At 41.4% G+C, this 14,963-nt stretch overlaps 43 non-coding genes across 43 annotated transcripts; all 43 read left to right on the top strand.

The window, feature by feature from the left end:
• The first annotated feature begins 71 nt into the window (after nucleotides 1–71).
• TRNAV-UAC (transfer RNA valine (anticodon UAC)) lies at nucleotides 72–144 on the top strand. Its single transcript has one exon. It is a non-coding gene; the product is annotated as a tRNA-Val (tRNA).
• A 415-nt stretch (nucleotides 145–559) lies between these two features.
• Nucleotides 560–632, top strand: TRNAV-AAC (transfer RNA valine (anticodon AAC)). The gene has a single exon. It is a non-coding gene; the product is annotated as a tRNA-Val (tRNA).
• An 86-nt stretch (nucleotides 633–718) lies between these two features.
• TRNAV-CAC (transfer RNA valine (anticodon CAC)) lies at nucleotides 719–791 on the top strand. The gene has a single exon. It is a non-coding gene; the product is annotated as a tRNA-Val (tRNA).
• Nucleotides 792–857: 66 nt separating this feature from the next.
• Nucleotides 858–930, top strand: TRNAV-UAC (transfer RNA valine (anticodon UAC)). The gene has a single exon. It is a non-coding gene; the product is annotated as a tRNA-Val (tRNA).
• A 415-nt stretch (nucleotides 931–1,345) lies between these two features.
• On the top strand, nucleotides 1,346–1,418 carry TRNAV-AAC (transfer RNA valine (anticodon AAC)). Its single transcript has one exon. It is a non-coding gene; the product is annotated as a tRNA-Val (tRNA).
• An 86-nt stretch (nucleotides 1,419–1,504) lies between these two features.
• TRNAV-CAC (transfer RNA valine (anticodon CAC)) lies at nucleotides 1,505–1,577 on the top strand. Its single transcript has one exon. It is a non-coding gene; the product is annotated as a tRNA-Val (tRNA).
• Nucleotides 1,578–1,643: 66 nt separating this feature from the next.
• On the top strand, nucleotides 1,644–1,716 carry TRNAV-UAC (transfer RNA valine (anticodon UAC)). The gene has a single exon. It is a non-coding gene; the product is annotated as a tRNA-Val (tRNA).
• Nucleotides 1,717–2,290: 574 nt separating this feature from the next.
• Nucleotides 2,291–2,363, top strand: TRNAV-CAC (transfer RNA valine (anticodon CAC)). Its single transcript has one exon. It is a non-coding gene; the product is annotated as a tRNA-Val (tRNA).
• Nucleotides 2,364–2,429: 66 nt separating this feature from the next.
• TRNAV-UAC (transfer RNA valine (anticodon UAC)) lies at nucleotides 2,430–2,502 on the top strand. Its single transcript has one exon. It is a non-coding gene; the product is annotated as a tRNA-Val (tRNA).
• A 415-nt stretch (nucleotides 2,503–2,917) lies between these two features.
• Nucleotides 2,918–2,990, top strand: TRNAV-AAC (transfer RNA valine (anticodon AAC)). Its single transcript has one exon. It is a non-coding gene; the product is annotated as a tRNA-Val (tRNA).
• Nucleotides 2,991–3,076: 86 nt separating this feature from the next.
• TRNAV-CAC (transfer RNA valine (anticodon CAC)) lies at nucleotides 3,077–3,149 on the top strand. Its single transcript has one exon. It is a non-coding gene; the product is annotated as a tRNA-Val (tRNA).
• A 66-nt stretch (nucleotides 3,150–3,215) lies between these two features.
• Nucleotides 3,216–3,288, top strand: TRNAV-UAC (transfer RNA valine (anticodon UAC)). Its single transcript has one exon. It is a non-coding gene; the product is annotated as a tRNA-Val (tRNA).
• A 1,201-nt stretch (nucleotides 3,289–4,489) lies between these two features.
• On the top strand, nucleotides 4,490–4,562 carry TRNAV-AAC (transfer RNA valine (anticodon AAC)). The gene has a single exon. It is a non-coding gene; the product is annotated as a tRNA-Val (tRNA).
• Nucleotides 4,563–4,648: 86 nt separating this feature from the next.
• On the top strand, nucleotides 4,649–4,721 carry TRNAV-CAC (transfer RNA valine (anticodon CAC)). Its single transcript has one exon. It is a non-coding gene; the product is annotated as a tRNA-Val (tRNA).
• Nucleotides 4,722–4,787: 66 nt separating this feature from the next.
• Nucleotides 4,788–4,860, top strand: TRNAV-UAC (transfer RNA valine (anticodon UAC)). Its single transcript has one exon. It is a non-coding gene; the product is annotated as a tRNA-Val (tRNA).
• Nucleotides 4,861–5,275: 415 nt separating this feature from the next.
• TRNAV-AAC (transfer RNA valine (anticodon AAC)) lies at nucleotides 5,276–5,348 on the top strand. Its single transcript has one exon. It is a non-coding gene; the product is annotated as a tRNA-Val (tRNA).
• An 86-nt stretch (nucleotides 5,349–5,434) lies between these two features.
• On the top strand, nucleotides 5,435–5,507 carry TRNAV-CAC (transfer RNA valine (anticodon CAC)). The gene has a single exon. It is a non-coding gene; the product is annotated as a tRNA-Val (tRNA).
• Nucleotides 5,508–5,573: 66 nt separating this feature from the next.
• TRNAV-UAC (transfer RNA valine (anticodon UAC)) lies at nucleotides 5,574–5,646 on the top strand. The gene has a single exon. It is a non-coding gene; the product is annotated as a tRNA-Val (tRNA).
• A 574-nt stretch (nucleotides 5,647–6,220) lies between these two features.
• Nucleotides 6,221–6,293, top strand: TRNAV-CAC (transfer RNA valine (anticodon CAC)). The gene has a single exon. It is a non-coding gene; the product is annotated as a tRNA-Val (tRNA).
• Nucleotides 6,294–6,359: 66 nt separating this feature from the next.
• TRNAV-UAC (transfer RNA valine (anticodon UAC)) lies at nucleotides 6,360–6,432 on the top strand. Its single transcript has one exon. It is a non-coding gene; the product is annotated as a tRNA-Val (tRNA).
• A 719-nt stretch (nucleotides 6,433–7,151) lies between these two features.
• Nucleotides 7,152–7,224, top strand: TRNAV-UAC (transfer RNA valine (anticodon UAC)). The gene has a single exon. It is a non-coding gene; the product is annotated as a tRNA-Val (tRNA).
• Nucleotides 7,225–7,639: 415 nt separating this feature from the next.
• On the top strand, nucleotides 7,640–7,712 carry TRNAV-AAC (transfer RNA valine (anticodon AAC)). Its single transcript has one exon. It is a non-coding gene; the product is annotated as a tRNA-Val (tRNA).
• Nucleotides 7,713–7,798: 86 nt separating this feature from the next.
• On the top strand, nucleotides 7,799–7,871 carry TRNAV-CAC (transfer RNA valine (anticodon CAC)). The gene has a single exon. It is a non-coding gene; the product is annotated as a tRNA-Val (tRNA).
• A 66-nt stretch (nucleotides 7,872–7,937) lies between these two features.
• TRNAV-UAC (transfer RNA valine (anticodon UAC)) lies at nucleotides 7,938–8,010 on the top strand. The gene has a single exon. It is a non-coding gene; the product is annotated as a tRNA-Val (tRNA).
• A 415-nt stretch (nucleotides 8,011–8,425) lies between these two features.
• On the top strand, nucleotides 8,426–8,498 carry TRNAV-AAC (transfer RNA valine (anticodon AAC)). The gene has a single exon. It is a non-coding gene; the product is annotated as a tRNA-Val (tRNA).
• An 86-nt stretch (nucleotides 8,499–8,584) lies between these two features.
• Nucleotides 8,585–8,657, top strand: TRNAV-CAC (transfer RNA valine (anticodon CAC)). The gene has a single exon. It is a non-coding gene; the product is annotated as a tRNA-Val (tRNA).
• Nucleotides 8,658–8,723: 66 nt separating this feature from the next.
• On the top strand, nucleotides 8,724–8,796 carry TRNAV-UAC (transfer RNA valine (anticodon UAC)). Its single transcript has one exon. It is a non-coding gene; the product is annotated as a tRNA-Val (tRNA).
• Nucleotides 8,797–9,211: 415 nt separating this feature from the next.
• Nucleotides 9,212–9,284, top strand: TRNAV-AAC (transfer RNA valine (anticodon AAC)). Its single transcript has one exon. It is a non-coding gene; the product is annotated as a tRNA-Val (tRNA).
• Nucleotides 9,285–9,370: 86 nt separating this feature from the next.
• Nucleotides 9,371–9,443, top strand: TRNAV-CAC (transfer RNA valine (anticodon CAC)). The gene has a single exon. It is a non-coding gene; the product is annotated as a tRNA-Val (tRNA).
• Nucleotides 9,444–9,509: 66 nt separating this feature from the next.
• TRNAV-UAC (transfer RNA valine (anticodon UAC)) lies at nucleotides 9,510–9,582 on the top strand. Its single transcript has one exon. It is a non-coding gene; the product is annotated as a tRNA-Val (tRNA).
• A 574-nt stretch (nucleotides 9,583–10,156) lies between these two features.
• Nucleotides 10,157–10,229, top strand: TRNAV-CAC (transfer RNA valine (anticodon CAC)). The gene has a single exon. It is a non-coding gene; the product is annotated as a tRNA-Val (tRNA).
• A 66-nt stretch (nucleotides 10,230–10,295) lies between these two features.
• Nucleotides 10,296–10,368, top strand: TRNAV-UAC (transfer RNA valine (anticodon UAC)). Its single transcript has one exon. It is a non-coding gene; the product is annotated as a tRNA-Val (tRNA).
• A 719-nt stretch (nucleotides 10,369–11,087) lies between these two features.
• Nucleotides 11,088–11,160, top strand: TRNAV-UAC (transfer RNA valine (anticodon UAC)). Its single transcript has one exon. It is a non-coding gene; the product is annotated as a tRNA-Val (tRNA).
• Nucleotides 11,161–11,575: 415 nt separating this feature from the next.
• Nucleotides 11,576–11,648, top strand: TRNAV-AAC (transfer RNA valine (anticodon AAC)). Its single transcript has one exon. It is a non-coding gene; the product is annotated as a tRNA-Val (tRNA).
• An 86-nt stretch (nucleotides 11,649–11,734) lies between these two features.
• TRNAV-CAC (transfer RNA valine (anticodon CAC)) lies at nucleotides 11,735–11,807 on the top strand. Its single transcript has one exon. It is a non-coding gene; the product is annotated as a tRNA-Val (tRNA).
• Nucleotides 11,808–11,873: 66 nt separating this feature from the next.
• Nucleotides 11,874–11,946, top strand: TRNAV-UAC (transfer RNA valine (anticodon UAC)). The gene has a single exon. It is a non-coding gene; the product is annotated as a tRNA-Val (tRNA).
• Nucleotides 11,947–12,361: 415 nt separating this feature from the next.
• TRNAV-AAC (transfer RNA valine (anticodon AAC)) lies at nucleotides 12,362–12,434 on the top strand. The gene has a single exon. It is a non-coding gene; the product is annotated as a tRNA-Val (tRNA).
• Nucleotides 12,435–12,659: 225 nt separating this feature from the next.
• TRNAV-UAC (transfer RNA valine (anticodon UAC)) lies at nucleotides 12,660–12,732 on the top strand. The gene has a single exon. It is a non-coding gene; the product is annotated as a tRNA-Val (tRNA).
• A 415-nt stretch (nucleotides 12,733–13,147) lies between these two features.
• On the top strand, nucleotides 13,148–13,220 carry TRNAV-AAC (transfer RNA valine (anticodon AAC)). The gene has a single exon. It is a non-coding gene; the product is annotated as a tRNA-Val (tRNA).
• Nucleotides 13,221–13,306: 86 nt separating this feature from the next.
• On the top strand, nucleotides 13,307–13,379 carry TRNAV-CAC (transfer RNA valine (anticodon CAC)). The gene has a single exon. It is a non-coding gene; the product is annotated as a tRNA-Val (tRNA).
• A 554-nt stretch (nucleotides 13,380–13,933) lies between these two features.
• On the top strand, nucleotides 13,934–14,006 carry TRNAV-AAC (transfer RNA valine (anticodon AAC)). Its single transcript has one exon. It is a non-coding gene; the product is annotated as a tRNA-Val (tRNA).
• A 225-nt stretch (nucleotides 14,007–14,231) lies between these two features.
• Nucleotides 14,232–14,304, top strand: TRNAV-UAC (transfer RNA valine (anticodon UAC)). Its single transcript has one exon. It is a non-coding gene; the product is annotated as a tRNA-Val (tRNA).
• A 574-nt stretch (nucleotides 14,305–14,878) lies between these two features.
• On the top strand, nucleotides 14,879–14,951 carry TRNAV-CAC (transfer RNA valine (anticodon CAC)). The gene has a single exon. It is a non-coding gene; the product is annotated as a tRNA-Val (tRNA).
• The last annotated feature ends 12 nt before the right edge of the window (nucleotides 14,952–14,963 follow it).

Below are 14,963 nucleotides of genomic sequence, written 5' to 3'. Positions count from 1 at the left end.
AAACAATGTGTTTTGACTTTCAATCCTTGATCTTTATTCCTTGCCTTGACCACAGCAACTTTTTTCGCTCCGTTTCTGTAGTGTAGTGGTTATCACGTTCGCTTTACACGCGAAAGGTCTCCGGTTCGATCCCGGGCAGAAGCATGCGGTTTCTCTTTATTTTGATCACAAGTGTCTATTGTTGGTGTAATCAGCATCATTTTGACCCCTTTGCTTGTTTCTACATGCGTTTGCTTTTGTCTAGAGTGTGTGTTTTTGACAGTGTATAAGTTTTTCTAGTTCAAGTAACACCTGATAGGATCAAGGTGCGAAACCAGGCATCTACTTGCTTTTTCTCTTTCTTTTTGGCTTTTGGACAAAGGCATGCGATTGCTTTTTGCAAAATGGTTTTGTTTGCATGTTTTTTCTCTTTTTCACTAGCCTGACAAAAGAAAGGTTCCTTGGTTGGAAAGTGCACTTTGTCCTGTGTTCAGACATAGAGGAAGACCTGTTGAGTTTGGCTGGATCATTTTTTTCAATTTCATTTCGGTATGTTTGAACAGTTTGAGCTGTGCATGGAGTTTCTGTAGTGTAGTGGTTATCACGTTCGCCTAACACGCGAAAGGTCCCCAGTTCGAAACTGGGCAGAAACATGCCATTATTCTTTGTTAACAAAGCTATTGACTTTCAGTTCTTGATCTCGATTGCTTGTCATGAGCCCAGCAATGTCTTTTATCTAGTTTCTGTAGTGTAGTGGTTATCACGTTCGCCTCACACGCGAAAGGTCCCCAGTTCGAAACTGGGCAGAAACAATGCGTTTTGACTTTCAATCCTTGATCTTTATTCCTTGCCTTGACCACAGCAACTTTTTTTGCTCCGTTTCTGTAGTGTAGTGGTTATCACGTTCGCTTTACACGCGAAAGGTCTCCGGTTCGATCCCGGGCAGAAGCATGCGGTTTCTCTTTATTTTGATCACAAGTGTCTATTGTTGGTGTAATCAGCATCATTTTGACCCCTTTGCTTGTTTCTACATGCATTTGCTTTTGTCTAGAGTGTGTGTTTTTGACAGTGTATAAGTTTTTCTAGTTCAAGTAACACCTGATAGGATCAAGGTGCGAAACCAGGCATCTACTTGCTTTTTCTCTTTCTTTTTGGCTTTTGGACAAAGGCATGCGATTGCTTTTTGCAAAATGGTTTTGTTTGCATGTTTTTTCTCTTTTTCACTAGCCTGACAAAAGAAAGGTTCCTTGGTTGGAAAGTGCACTTTGTCCTGTGTTCAGACATAGAGGAAGACCTGTTGAGTTTGGCTGTATCATTTTTTTCAATTTCATTTCGGTATGTTTGAACAGTTTGAGCTGTGCATGGAGTTTCTGTAGTGTAGTGGTTATCACGTTCGCCTAACACGCGAAAGGTCCCCAGTTCGAAACTGGGCAGAAACATGCCATTATTCTTTGTTAACAAAGCTATTGACTTTCAGTTCTTGATCTCGATTGCTTGTCATGAGCCCAGTAATGTCTTTTATCTAGTTTCTGTAGTGTAGTGGTTATCACGTTCGCCTCACACGCGAAAGGTCCCCAGTTCGAAACTGGGCAGAAACAATGCGTTTTGACTTTCAATCCTTGATCTTTATTCCTTGCCTTGACCACAGCAACTTTTTTCGCTCCGTTTCTGTAGTGTAGTGGTTATCACGTTCGCTTTACATGCGAAAGGTCTCCGGTTCGATCCCGGGCAGAAGCATGCGGTTTCTCTTTATTTTGATCACAAGTGTCTATTGTTGGTGTAATCAGCATCATTTTGACCCCTTTGCTTGTTTCTACATGCGTTTGCTTTTGTCTAGAGTGTGTGTTTTTGACAGTGTATAAGTTTTTCTAGTTCAAGTAACACCTGATAGGATCAAGGTGCGAAACCAGGCATCTACTTGCTTTTTCTCTTTCTTTTTGGCTTTTGGACAAAGGCATGCGATTGCTTTTTGCAAAATGGTTTTGTTTGCATGTTTTTTCTCTTTTTCACTAGCCTGACAAAAGAAAGGTTCCTTGGTTGGAAAGTGCACTTTGTCCTGTGTTCAGACATAGAGGAAGACCTGTTGAGTTTGGCTGGATCATTTTTTTCAATTTCATTTCGGTATGTTTGAACAGTTTGAGCTGTGCATGGAGTTTCTGTAGTGTAGTGGTTATCACGTTCGCCTAACACGCGAAAGGTCCCCGGTTCGAAACTGGGCAGAAACATGCCATTATTCTTTGTTAACAAAGCTATTGACTTTCAGTTCTTGATCTCGATTGCTTGTCATGAGCCCAGTAATGTCTTTTATCTAGTTTCTGTAGTGTAGTGGTTATCACGTTCGCCTCACACGCGAAAGGTCCCCAGTTCGAAACTGGGCAGAAACAATGTGTTTTGACTTTCAATCCTTGATCTTTATTCCTTGCCTTGACCACAGCAACTTTTTTCGCTCCGTTTCTGTAGTGTAGTGGTTATCACGTTCGCTTTACACGCGAAAGGTCTCCGGTTCGATCCCGGGCAGAAGCATGCGGTTTCTCTTTATTTTGATCACAAGTGTCTATTGTTGGTGTAATCAGCATCATTTTGACCCCTTTGCTTGTTTCTACATGCGTTTGCTTTTGTCTAGAGTGTGTGTTTTTGACAGTGTATAAGTTTTTCTAGTTCAAGTAACACCTGATAGGATCAAGGTGCGAAACCAGGCATCTACTTGCTTTTTCTCTTTCTTTTTGGCTTTTGGACAAAGGCATGCGATTGCTTTTTGCAAAATGGTTTTGTTTGCATGTTTTTTCTCTTTTTCACTAGCCTGACAAAAGAAAGGTTCCTTGGTTGGAAAGTGCACTTTGTCCTGTGTTCAGACATAGAGGAAGACCTGTTGAGTTTGGCTGGATCATTTTTTTCAATTTCATTTCGGTATGTTTGAACAGTTGGAGCTGTGCATGGAGTTTCTGTAGTGTAGTGGTTATCACGTTCGCCTAACACGCGAAAGGTCCCCAGTTCGAAACTGGGCAGAAACATGCCATTATTCTTTGTTAACAAAGCTATTGACTTTCAGTTCTTGATCTCGATTGCTTGTCATGAGCCCAGTAATGTCTTTTATCTAGTTTCTGTAGTGTAGTGGTTATCACGTTCGCCTCACACGCGAAAGGTCCCCAGTTCGAAACTGGGCAGAAACAATGTGTTTTGACTTTCAATCCTTGATCTTTATTCCTTGCCTTGACCACAGCAACTTTTTTCGCTCCGTTTCTGTAGTGTAGTGGTTATCACGTTCGCTTTACACGCGAAAGGTCTCCGGTTCGATCCCGGGCAGAAGCATGCGGTTTCTCTTTATTTTGATCACAAGTGTCTATTGTTGGTGTAATCAGCATCATTTTGACCCCTTTGCTTGTTTCTACATGCGTTTGCTTTTGTCTAGAGTGTGTGTTTTTGACAGTGTATAAGTTTTTCTAGTTCAAGTAACACCTGATAGGATCAAGGTGCGAAACCAGGCATCTACTTGCTTTTTCTCTTTCTTTTTGGCTTTTGGACAAAGGCATGCGATTGCTTTTTGCAAAATGGTTTTGTTTGCATGTTTTTTCTCTTTTTCACTAGCCTGACAAAAGAAAGGTTCCTTGGTTGGAAAGTGCACTTTGTCCTGTGTTCAGACATAGAGGAAGACCTGTTGAGTTTGGCTGGATCATTTTTTTCAATTTCATTTCGGTATGTTTGAACAGTTTGAGCTGTGCATGGAGTTTCTGTAGTGTAGTGGTTATCACGTTCGCCTAACACGCGAAAGGTCCCCAGTTCAAAACTGGGCAGAAACATGCCATTATTCTTTGTTAACAAAGCTATTGACTTTCAGTTCTTGATCTCGATTGCTTGTCATGAGCCCAGTAATGTCTTTTATCTAGTTTCTGTAGTGTAGTGGTTATCATGTTCGCCTCACACGCGAAAGGTCCCCAGTTCGAAACTGGGCAGAAACAATGCGTTTTGACTTTCAATCCTTGATCTTTATTCCTTGCCTTGACCACAGCAACTTTTTTAGCTTCGTTTCTGTAGTGTAGTGGTTATCACGTTTGCTTTACACGCGAAATGTCTCCGGTTCGATCCCGGGCAGAAGCATGCGGTTTCTCTTTATTTTGATCACAAGTGTCTATTGTTGGTGTAATCAGCATCATTTTGACCCCTTTGCTTGTTTCTACATGCGTTTGCTTTTGTCTAGAGTGTGTGTTTTTGACAGTGTATAAGTTTTTCTAGTTCAAGTAACACCTGATAGGATCAAGGTGCGAAACCAGGCATCTACTTGCTTTTTCTCTTTCTTTTTGGCTTTTGGACAAAGGCATGCGATTGCTTTTTGCAAAATGGTTTTGTTTGCATGTTTTTTCTCTTTTTCACTAGCCTGACAAAAGAAAGGTTCCTTGGTTGGAAAGTGCACTTTGTCCTGTGTTCAGACATAGAGGAAGACCTGTTGAGTTTGGCTGTATCATTTTTTTCAATTTCATTTCGGTATGTTTGAACAGTTTGAGCTGTGCATGGAGTTTCTGTAGTGTAGTGGTTATCACGTTCGCCTAACACGCGAAAGGTCCCCAGTTCGAAACTGGGCAGAAACATGCCATTATTCTTTGTTAACAAAGCTATTGACTTTCAGTTCTTGATCTCGATTGCTTGTCATGAGCCCAGTAATGTCTTTTATCTAGTTTCTGTAGTGTAGTGGTTATCACGTTCGCCTCACACGCGAAAGGTCCCCAGTTCGAAACTGGGCAGAAACAATGTGTTTTGACTTTCAATCCTTGATCTTTATTCCTTGCCTTGACCACAGCAACTTTTTTCGCTCCGTTTCTGTAGTGTAGTGGTTATCACGTTCGCTTTACACGCGAAAGGTCTCCGGTTCGATCCCGGGCAGAAGCATGCGGTTTCTCTTTATTTTGATCACAAGTGTCTATTGTTGGTGTAATCAGCATCATTTTGACCCCTTTGCTTGTTTCTACATGCGTTTGCTTTTGTCTAGAGTGTGTGTTTTTGACAGTGTATAAGTTTTTCTAGTTCAAGTAACACCTGATAGGATCAAGGTGCGAAACCAGGCATCTACTTGCTTTTTCTCTTTCTTTTTGGCTTTTGGACAAAGGCATGCGATTGCTTTTTGCAAAATGGTTTTGTTTGCATGTTTTTTCTCTTTTTCACTAGCCTGACAAAAGAAAGGTTCCTTGGTTGGAAAGTGCACTTTGTCCTGTGTTCAGACATAGAGGAAGACCTGTTGAGTTTGGCTGGATCATTTTTTTCAATTTCATTTCGGTATGTTTGAACAGTTTGAGCTGTGCATGGAGTTTCTGTAGTGTAGTGGTTATCACGTTCGCCTAACACGCGAAAGGTCCCCAGTTCGAAACTGGGCAGAAACATGCCATTATTCTTTGTTAACAAAGCTATTGACTTTCAGTTCTTGATCTCGATTGCTTGTCATGAGCCCAGTAATGTCTTTTATCTAGTTTCTGTAGTGTAGTGGTTATCACGTTCGCCTCACACGCGAAAGGTCCCCAGTTCGAAACTGGGCAGAAACAATGCGTTTTGACTTTCAATCCTTGATCTTTATTCCTTGCCTTGACCACAGCAACCTTTTTTGCTCCGTTTCTGTAGTGTAGTGGTTATCACGTTCGCTTTACATGCGAAAGGTCTCCGGTTCGATCCCGGGCAGAAGCATGCGGTTTCTCTTCATTTTGATCACTAGTGTCTATTGTTGGTGTAATCAGCATCATTTTGACCCCTTTGCTTGTTTCTACATGCGTTTGCTTTTGTCAAGAGTGTGTGTTTTTGACAGTGTATAAGTTTTTCTAGTTCAAGTAACACCTGATAGGATCAAGGTGCGAAACCAGGCATCTACTTGCTTTTTCTCTTTCTTTTTGGCTTTTGGACAAAGGCATGCGATTGCTTTTTGCAAAATGGTTTTGTTTGCATGTTTTTTCTCTTTTTCACTAGCCTGACAAAAGAAAGGTTCCTTGGTTGGAAAGTGCACTTTGTCCTGTGTTCAGACATAGAGGAAGACCTGTTGAGTTTGGCTGGATCATTTTTTTCAATTTCATTTCGGTATGTTTGAACAGTTTGAGCTGTGCATGGAGTTTCTGTAGTGTAGTGGTTATCACGTTCGCCTAACACGCGAAAGGTCCCCAGTTCAAAACTGGGCAGAAACATGCCATTATTCTTTGTTAACAAAGCTATTGACTTTCAGTTCTTGATCTCGATTGCTTGTCATGAGCCCAGTAATGTCTTTTATCTAGTTTCTGTAGTGTAGTGGTTATCACGTTCGCCTCACACGCGAAAGGTCCCCAGTTCGAAACTGGGCAGAAACAATGCGTTTTGACTTTCAATCCTTGATCTTTATTCCTTGCCTTGACCACAGCAACTTTTTTCGCTCCGTTTCTGTAGTGTAGTGGTTATCACGTTCGCTTTACACGCGAAAGGTCTCCGGTTCGATCCCGGGCAGAAGCATGCGGTTTCTCTTTATTTTGATCACAAGTGTCTATTGTTGGTGTAATCAGCATCATTTTGACCCCTTTGCTTGTTTCTACATGCGTTTGCTTTTGTCTAGAGTGTGTGTTTTTGACAGTGTATAAGTTTTTCTAGTTCAAGTAACACCTGATAGGATCAAGGTGCGAAACCAGGCATCTACTTGCTTTTTCTCTTTCTTTTTGGCTTTTGGACAAAGGCATGCGATTGCTTTTTGCAAAATGGTTTTGTTTGCATGTTTTTTCTCTTTTTCACTAGCCTGACAAAAGAAAGGTTCCTTGGTTGGAAAGTGCACTTTGTCCTGTGTTCAGACATAGAGGAAGACCTGTTGAGTTTGGCTGGATCATTTTTTTCAATTTCATTTCGGTATGTTTGAACAGTTTGAGCAGTGCATGGAGTTTCTGTAGTGTAGTGGTTATCACGTTCGCCTAACACGCGAAAGGTCCCCGGTTCGAAACTGGGCAGAAACATGCCATTATTCTTTGTTAACAAAGCTATTGACTTTCAGTTCTTGATGTCGATTGCTTGTCATGAGCCCAGTAATGTCTTTTATCTAGTTTCTGTAGTGTAGTGGTTATCAGGTTCGCCTCACACTTTCACTTGTGAGGTCCCCAGTTCGAAACTGGGCAGAAACAATGCGTTTTGACTTTCAATCCTTGATCTTTATTCCTTGCCTTGACCACAGCAACTTTTTTCGCTCCGTTTCTGTAGTGTAGTGGTTATCACGTTCGCTTTACACGCGAAAGGTCTCCGGTTCGATCCCGGGCAGAAGCATGCGGTTTCTCTTTATTTTGATCACAAGTGTCTATTGTTGGTGTAATCAGCATCATTTTGACCCCTTTGCTTGTTTCTACATGCGTTTGCTTTTGTCAAGAGTGTGTGTTTTTGACAGTGTATAAGTTTTTCTAGTTCAAGTAACACCTGATAGGATCAAGGTGCGAAACCAGGCATCTACTTGCTATTTCTCTTTCTTTTTGGCTTTTGGACAAAGGCATGCGATTGCTTTTTGCAAAATGGTTTTGTTTGCATGTTTTTTCTCTTTTTCACTAGCCTGACAAAAGAAAGGTTCCTTGGTTGGAAAGTGCATTTTGTCCTGTGTTCAGACATAGAGGAAGACCTGTTGAGTTTGGCTGGATCATTTTTTTCAATTTCATTTCGGTATGTTTGAACAGTTTGAGCTGTGCATGGAGTTTCTGTAGTGTAGTGGTTATCACGTTCGCCTAACACGCGAAAGGTCCCCAGTTCGAAACTGGGCAGAAACATGCCATTATTCTTTGTTAACAAAGCTATTGACTTTCAGTTCTTGATCTCGATTGCTTGTCATGAGCCCAGTAATGTCTTTTATCTAGTTTCTGTAGTGTAGTGGTTATCACGTTCGCCTCACACGCGAAAGGTCCCCAGTTCGAAACTGGGCAGAAACAATGCGTTTTGACTTTCAATCCTTGATCTTTATTCCTTGCCTTGACCACAGCAACTTTTTTCGCTCCGTTTCTGTAGTGTAGTGGTTATCACGTTCGCTTTACACGCGAAATGTCTCCGGTTCGATCCCGGGCAGAAGCATGCGGTTTCTCTTTATTTTGATCACAAGTGTCTATTGTTGGTGTAATCAGCATCATTTTGACCCCTTTGCTTGTTTCTACATGCGTTTGCTTTTGTCTAGAGTGTGTGTTTTTGACAGTGTATAAGTTTTTCTAGTTCAAGTAACACCTGATAGGATCAAGGTGCGAAACCAGGCATCTACTTGCTTTTTCTCTTTCTTTTTGGCTTTTGGACAAAGGCATGCGATTGCTTTTTGCAAAATGGTTTTGTTTGCATGTTTTTTCTCTTTTTCACTAGCCTGACAAAAGAAAGGTTCCTTGGTTGGAAAGTGCACTTTGTCCTGTGTTCAGACATAGAGGAAGACCTGTTGAGTTTGGCTGTATCATTTTTTTCAATTTCATTTCGGTATGTTTGAACAGTTTGAGCTGTGCATGGAGTTTCTGTAGTGTAGTGGTTATCACGTTCGCCTAACACGCGAAAGGTCCCCAGTTCGAAACTGGGCAGAAACATGCCATTATTCTTTGTTAACAAAGCTATTGACTTTCAGTTCTTGATCTCGATTGCTTGTCATGAGCCCAGTAATGTCTTTTATCTAGTTTCTGTAGTGTAGTGGTTATCACGTTCGCCTCACACGCGAAAGGTCCCCAGTTCGAAACTGGGCAGAAACAATGTGTTTTGACTTTCAATCCTTGATCTTTATTCCTTGCCTTGACCACAGCAACTTTTTTCGCTCCGTTTCTGTAGTGTAGTGGTTATCACGTTCGCTTTACACGCGAAAGGTCTCCGGTTCGATCCCGGGCAGAAGCATGCGGTTTCTCTTTATTTTGATCACAAGTGTCTATTGTTGGTGTAATCAGCATCATTTTGACCCCTTTGCTTGTTTCTACATGCGTTTGCTTTTGTCTAGAGTGTGTGTTTTTGACAGTGTATAAGTTTTTCTAGTTCAAGTAACACCTGATAGGATCAAGGTGCGAAACCAGGCATCTACTTGCTTTTTCTCTTTCTTTTTGGCTTTTGGACAAAGGCATGCGATTGCTTTTTGCAAAATGGTTTTGTTTGCATGTTTTTTCTCTTTTTCACTAGCCTGACAAAAGAAAGGTTCCTTGGTTGGAAAGTGCACTTTGTCCTGTGTTCAGACATAGAGGAAGACCTGTTGAGTTTGGCTGGATCATTTTTTTCAATTTCATTTCGGTATGTTTGAACAGTTTGAGCTGTGCATGGAGTTTCTGTAGTGTAGTGGTTATCACGTTCGCCTAACACGCGAAAGGTCCCCAGTTCGAAACTGGGCAGAAACATGCCATTATTCTTTGTTAACAAAGCTATTGACTTTCAGTTCTTGATCTCGATTGCTTGTCATGAGCCCAGTAATGTCTTTTATCTAGTTTCTGTAGTGTAGTGGTTATCACGTTCGCCTCACACGCGAAAGGTCCCCAGTTCGAAACTGGGCAGAAACAATGCGTTTTGACTTTCAATCCTTGATCTTTATTCCTTGCCTTGACCACAGCAACCTTTTTTGCTCCGTTTCTGTAGTGTAGTGGTTATCACGTTCGCTTTACATGCGAAAGGTCTCCGGTTCGATCCCGGGCAGAAGCATGCGGTTTCTCTTCATTTTGATCACTAGTGTCTATTGTTGGTGTAATCAGCATCATTTTGACCCCTTTGCTTGTTTCTACATGCGTTTGCTTTTGTCAAGAGTGTGTGTTTTTGACAGTGTATAAGTTTTTCTAGTTCAAGTAACACCTGATAGGATCAAGGTGCGAAACCAGGCATCTACTTGCTTTTTCTCTTTCTTTTTGGCTTTTGGACAAAGGCATGCGATTGCTTTTTGCAAAATGGTTTTGTTTGCATGTTTTTTCTCTTTTTCACTAGCCTGACAAAAGAAAGGTTCCTTGGTTGGAAAGTGCACTTTGTCCTGTGTTCAGACATAGAGGAAGACCTGTTGAGTTTGGCTGGATCATTTTTTTCAATTTCATTTCGGTATGTTTGAACAGTTTGAGCTGTGCATGGAGTTTCTGTAGTGTAGTGGTTATCACGTTCGCCTAACACGCGAAAGGTCCCCAGTTCAAAACTGGGCAGAAACATGCCATTATTCTTTGTTAACAAAGCTATTGACTTTCAGTTCTTGATCTCGATTGCTTGTCATGAGCCCAGTAATGTCTTTTATCTAGTTTCTGTAGTGTAGTGGTTATCACGTTCGCCTCACACGCGAAAGGTCCCCAGTTCGAAACTGGGCAGAAACAATGCGTTTTGACTTTCAATCCTTGATCTTTATTCCTTGCCTTGACCACAGCAACTTTTTTCGCTCCGTTTCTGTAGTGTAGTGGTTATCACGTTCGCTTTACACGCGAAAGGTCTCCGGTTCGATCCCGGGCAGAAGCATGCGGTTTCTCTTTATTTTGATCACAAGTGTCTATTGTTGGTGTAATCAGCATCATTTTGACCCCTTTGCTTGTTTCTACATGCGTTTGCTTTTGTCTAGAGTGTGTGTTTTTGACAGTGTATAAGTTTTTCTAGTTCAAGTAACACCTGATAGGATCAAGGTGCGAAACCAGGCATCTACTTGCTTTTTCTCTTTCTTTTTGGCTTTTGGACAAAGGCATGCGATTGCTTTTTGCAAAATGGTTTTGTTTGCATGTTTTTTCTCTTTTTCACTAGCCTGACAAAAGAAAGGTTCCTTGGTTGGAAAGTGCACTTTGTCCTGTGTTCAGACATAGAGGAAGACCTGTTGAGTTTGGCTGGATCATTTTTTTCAATTTCATTTCGGTATGTTTGAACAGTTTGAGCAGTGCATGGAGTTTCTGTAGTGTAGTGGTTATCACGTTCGCCTAACACGCGAAAGGTCCCCGGTTCGAAACTGGGCAGAAACATGCCATTATTCTTTGTTAACAAAGCTATTGACTTTCAGTTCTTGATGTCGATTGCTTGTCATGAGCCCAGTAATGTCTTTTATCTAGTTTCTGTAGTGTAGTGGTTATCAGGTTCGCCTCACACTTTCACTTGTGAGGTCCCCAGTTCGAAACTGGGCAGAAACAATGCGTTTTGACTTTCAATCCTTGATCTTTATTCCTTGCCTTGACCACAGCAACTTTTTTCGCTCCGTTTCTGTAGTGTAGTGGTTATCACGTTCGCTTTACACGCGAAAGGTCTCCGGTTCGATCCCGGGCAGAAGCATGCGGTTTCTCTTTATTTTGATCACAAGTGTCTATTGTTGGTGTAATCAGCATCATTTTGACCCCTTTGCTTGTTTCTACATGCGTTTGCTTTTGTCAAGAGTGTGTGTTTTTGACAGTGTATAAGTTTTTCTAGTTCAAGTAACACCTGATAGGATCAAGGTGCGAAACCAGGCATCTACTTGCTATTTCTCTTTCTTTTTGGCTTTTGGACAAAGGCATGCGATTGCTTTTTGCAAAATGGTTTTGTTTGCATGTTTTTTCTCTTTTTCACTAGCCTGACAAAAGAAAGGTTCCTTGGTTGGAAAGTGCATTTTGTCCTGTGTTCAGACATAGAGGAAGACCTGTTGAGTTTGGCTGGATCATTTTTTTCAATTTCATTTCGGTATGTTTGAACAGTTTGAGCTGTGCATGGAGTTTCTGTAGTGTAGTGGTTATCACGTTCGCCTAACACGCGAAAGGTCCCCAGTTCGAAACTGGGCAGAAACATGCCATTATTCTTTGTTAACAAAGCTATTGACTTTCAGTTCTTGATCTCGATTGCTTGTCATGAGCCCAGTAATGTCTTTTATCTAGTTTCTGTAGTGTAGTGGTTATCACGTTCGCCTCACACGCGAAAGGTCCCCAGTTCGAAACTGGGCAGAAACAATGCGTTTTGACTTTCAATCCTTGATCTTTATTCCTTGCCTTGACCACAGCAACTTTTTTCGCTCCGTTTCTGTAGTGTAGTGGTTATCACGTTCGCTTTACACGCGAAAGGTCTCCGGTTCGATCCCGGGCAGAAGCATGCGGTTTCTCTTTATTTTGATCACAAGTGTCTATTGTTGGTGTAATCAGCATCATTTTGACCCCTTTGCTTGTTTCTACATGCGTTTGCTTTTGTCTAGAGTGTGTGTTTTTGACAGTGTATAAGTTTTTCTAGTTCAAGTAACACCTGATAGGATCAAGGTGCGAAACCAGGCATCTACTTGCTTTTTCTCTTTCTTTTTGGCTTTTGGACAAAGGCATGCGATTGCTTTTTGCAAAATGGTTTTGTTTGCATGTTTTTTCTCTTTTTCACTAGCCTGACAAAAGAAAGGTTCCTTGGTTGGAAAGTGCACTTTGTCCTGTGTTCAGACATAGAGGAAGACCTGTTGAGTTTGGCTGTATCATTTTTTTCAATTTCATTTCGGTATGTTTGAACAGTTTGAGCTGTGCATGGAGTTTCTGTAGTGTAGTGGTTATCACGTTCGCCTAACACGCGAAAGGTCCCCAGTTCGAAACTGGGCAGAAACATGCCATTATTCTTTGTTAACAAAGCTATTGACTTTCAGTTCTTGATCTCGATTGCTTGTCATGAGCCCAGTAATGTCTTTTATCTAGTTTCTGTAGTGTAGTGGTTATCACGTTCGCCTCACACGCGAACGGTCCCCAGTTCGAAACTGGGCAGAAACAATGCGTTTTGACTTTCAATCCTTGATCTTTATTCCTTGCCTTGACCACAGCAACTTTTTTCGCTCCGTTTCTGTAGTGTAGTGGTTATCACGTTCGCTTTACACGCGAAAGGTCTCCGGTTCGATCCCGGGCAGAAGCATGCGGTTTCTCTTTATTTTGATCACAAGTGTCTATTGTTGGTGTAATCAGCATCATTTTGACCCCTTTGCTTGTTTCTACATGCGTTTGCTTTTGTCTAGAGTGTGTGTTTTTGACAGTGTATAAGTTTTTCTAGTTCAAGTAACACCTGATAGGATCAAGGTGCGAAACCAGGCATCTACTTGCTTTTTCTCTTTCTTTTTGGCTGTTGGACAAAGGCATGCGATTGCTTTTTGCAAAATGGTTTTGTTTGCATGTTTTTTCTCTTTTTCACTAGCCTGACAAAAGAAAGGTTCCTTGGTTGGAAAGTGCACTTTGTCCTGTGTTCAGACATAGAGGAAGACCTGTTGAGTTTGGCTGTATCATTTTTTTCAATTTCATTTCGGTATGTTTGAACAGTTTGAGCTGTGCATGGAGTTTCTGTAGTGTAGTGGTTATCACGTTCGCCTAACACGCGAAAGGTCCCCAGTTCGAAACTGGGCAGAAACATGCCATTATTCTTTGTTAACAAAGCTATTGACTTTCAGTTCTTGATCTCGATTGCTTGTCATGAGCCCAGTAATGTCTTTTATCTAGTTTCTGTAGTGTAGTGGTTATCACGTTCGCCTCACACGCGAAAGGTCCCCAGTTCGAAACTGGGCAGAAACAATGCGTTTTGACTTTCAATCCTTGATCTTTATTCCTTGCCTTGACCACAGCAACTTTTTTCGCTCCGTTTCTGTAGTGTAGTGGTTATCACGTTCGATTTACATGCCAAAGGTCTCCGGTTCGATCCCGGGCAGAAGCATGCGGTTTCTCTTTATTTTGATCACAAGTGTCTATTGTTGGTGTAATCAGCATCATTTTGACCCCTTTGCTTGTTTCTACATGCGTTTGCTTTTGTCTAGAGTGTGTGTTTTAGACAGTGTATAAGTTTTTCTAGTTCAAGTAACACCTGATAGGATCAAGGTGCGAAACCAGGCATCTACTTGCTTTTTCTCTTTCTTTTTGGCTTTTGGACAAAGGCATGCGATTGCTTTTTGCAAAATGGTTTTGTTTGCATGTTTTTTCTCTTTTTCACTAGCCTGACAAAAGAAAGGTTCCTTGGTTGGAAAGTGCACTTTGTCCTGTGTTCAGACATAGAGGAAGACCTGTTGAGTTTGGCTGGATCATTTTTTTCAATTTCATTTCGGTATGTTTGAACAGTTTGAGCTGTGCATGGAGTTTCTGTAGTGTAGTGGTTATCACGTTCGCCTAACACGCGAAAGGTCCCCAGTTCGAAACTGGGCAGAAACATGCCATTATTCTTTGTTAACAAAGCTATTGACTTTCAGTTCTTGATCTCGATTGCTTGCCATGAGCCCAGTAATGTCTTTTATCTAGTTTCTGCAGTGTAGTGGTTATCACGTTCGCCTCACATGCGAAAGGTCCCCAGTTCGAAACTGGGCAGAAACAATGTGTTTTGACTTTCAATCCTTGATCTTTATTCCTTGCCTTGACCACAGCAACTTTTTTCGCTCCGTTTCTGTAGTGTAGTGGTTATCACGTTCGCTTTACACGCGAAAGGTCTCCGGTTCGATCCCGGGCAGAAGCATGCGGTTTCTCTTTATTTTGATCACAAGTGTCTATTGTTGGTGTAATCAGCATCATTTTGACCCCTTTGCTTGTTTCTACATGCGTTTGCTTTTGTCTAGAGTGTGTGTTTTTGACAGTGTATAAGTTTTTCTAGTTCAAGTAACACCTGATAGGATCAAGGTGCGAAACCAGGCATCTACTTGCTTTTTCTCTTTCTTTTTGGCTTTTGGACAAAGGCATGCGATTGCTTTTTGCAAAATGGTTTTGTTTGCATGTTTTTTCTCTTTTTCACTAGCCTGACAAAAGAAAGGTTCCTTGGTTGGAAAGTGCACTTTGTCCTGTGTTCAGACATAGAGGAAGACCTGTTGAGTTTGGCTGGATCATTTTTTTCAATTTCATTTCGGTATGTTTGAACAGTTTGAGCTGTGCATGGAGTTTCTGTAGTGTAGTGGTTATCACGTTCGCCTAACACGCGAAAAGTCCCCAGTTCGAAACTGGGCAGAAACATGCCATTATTCTTTGTTAACAAAGCTATTGACTTTCAGTTCTTGATCTCGATTGCTTGTCATGAGCCCAGTAATGTCTTTTATCTAGTTTCTGTAGTGTAGTGGTTATCACGTTCGCCTCACACGCGAAAGGTCCCCAGTTCGAAACTGGGCAGAAACAATGCGTTTTGAC

Source organism: Ranitomeya variabilis, chromosome 2 (assembly GCF_051348905.1).
Source record: "Ranitomeya variabilis isolate aRanVar5 chromosome 2, aRanVar5.hap1, whole genome shotgun sequence".
Lineage (NCBI taxonomy): Eukaryota > Metazoa > Chordata > Amphibia > Anura > Dendrobatidae > Ranitomeya > Ranitomeya variabilis.
This window is presented reverse-complemented; position numbering and strand designations above follow the sequence as displayed.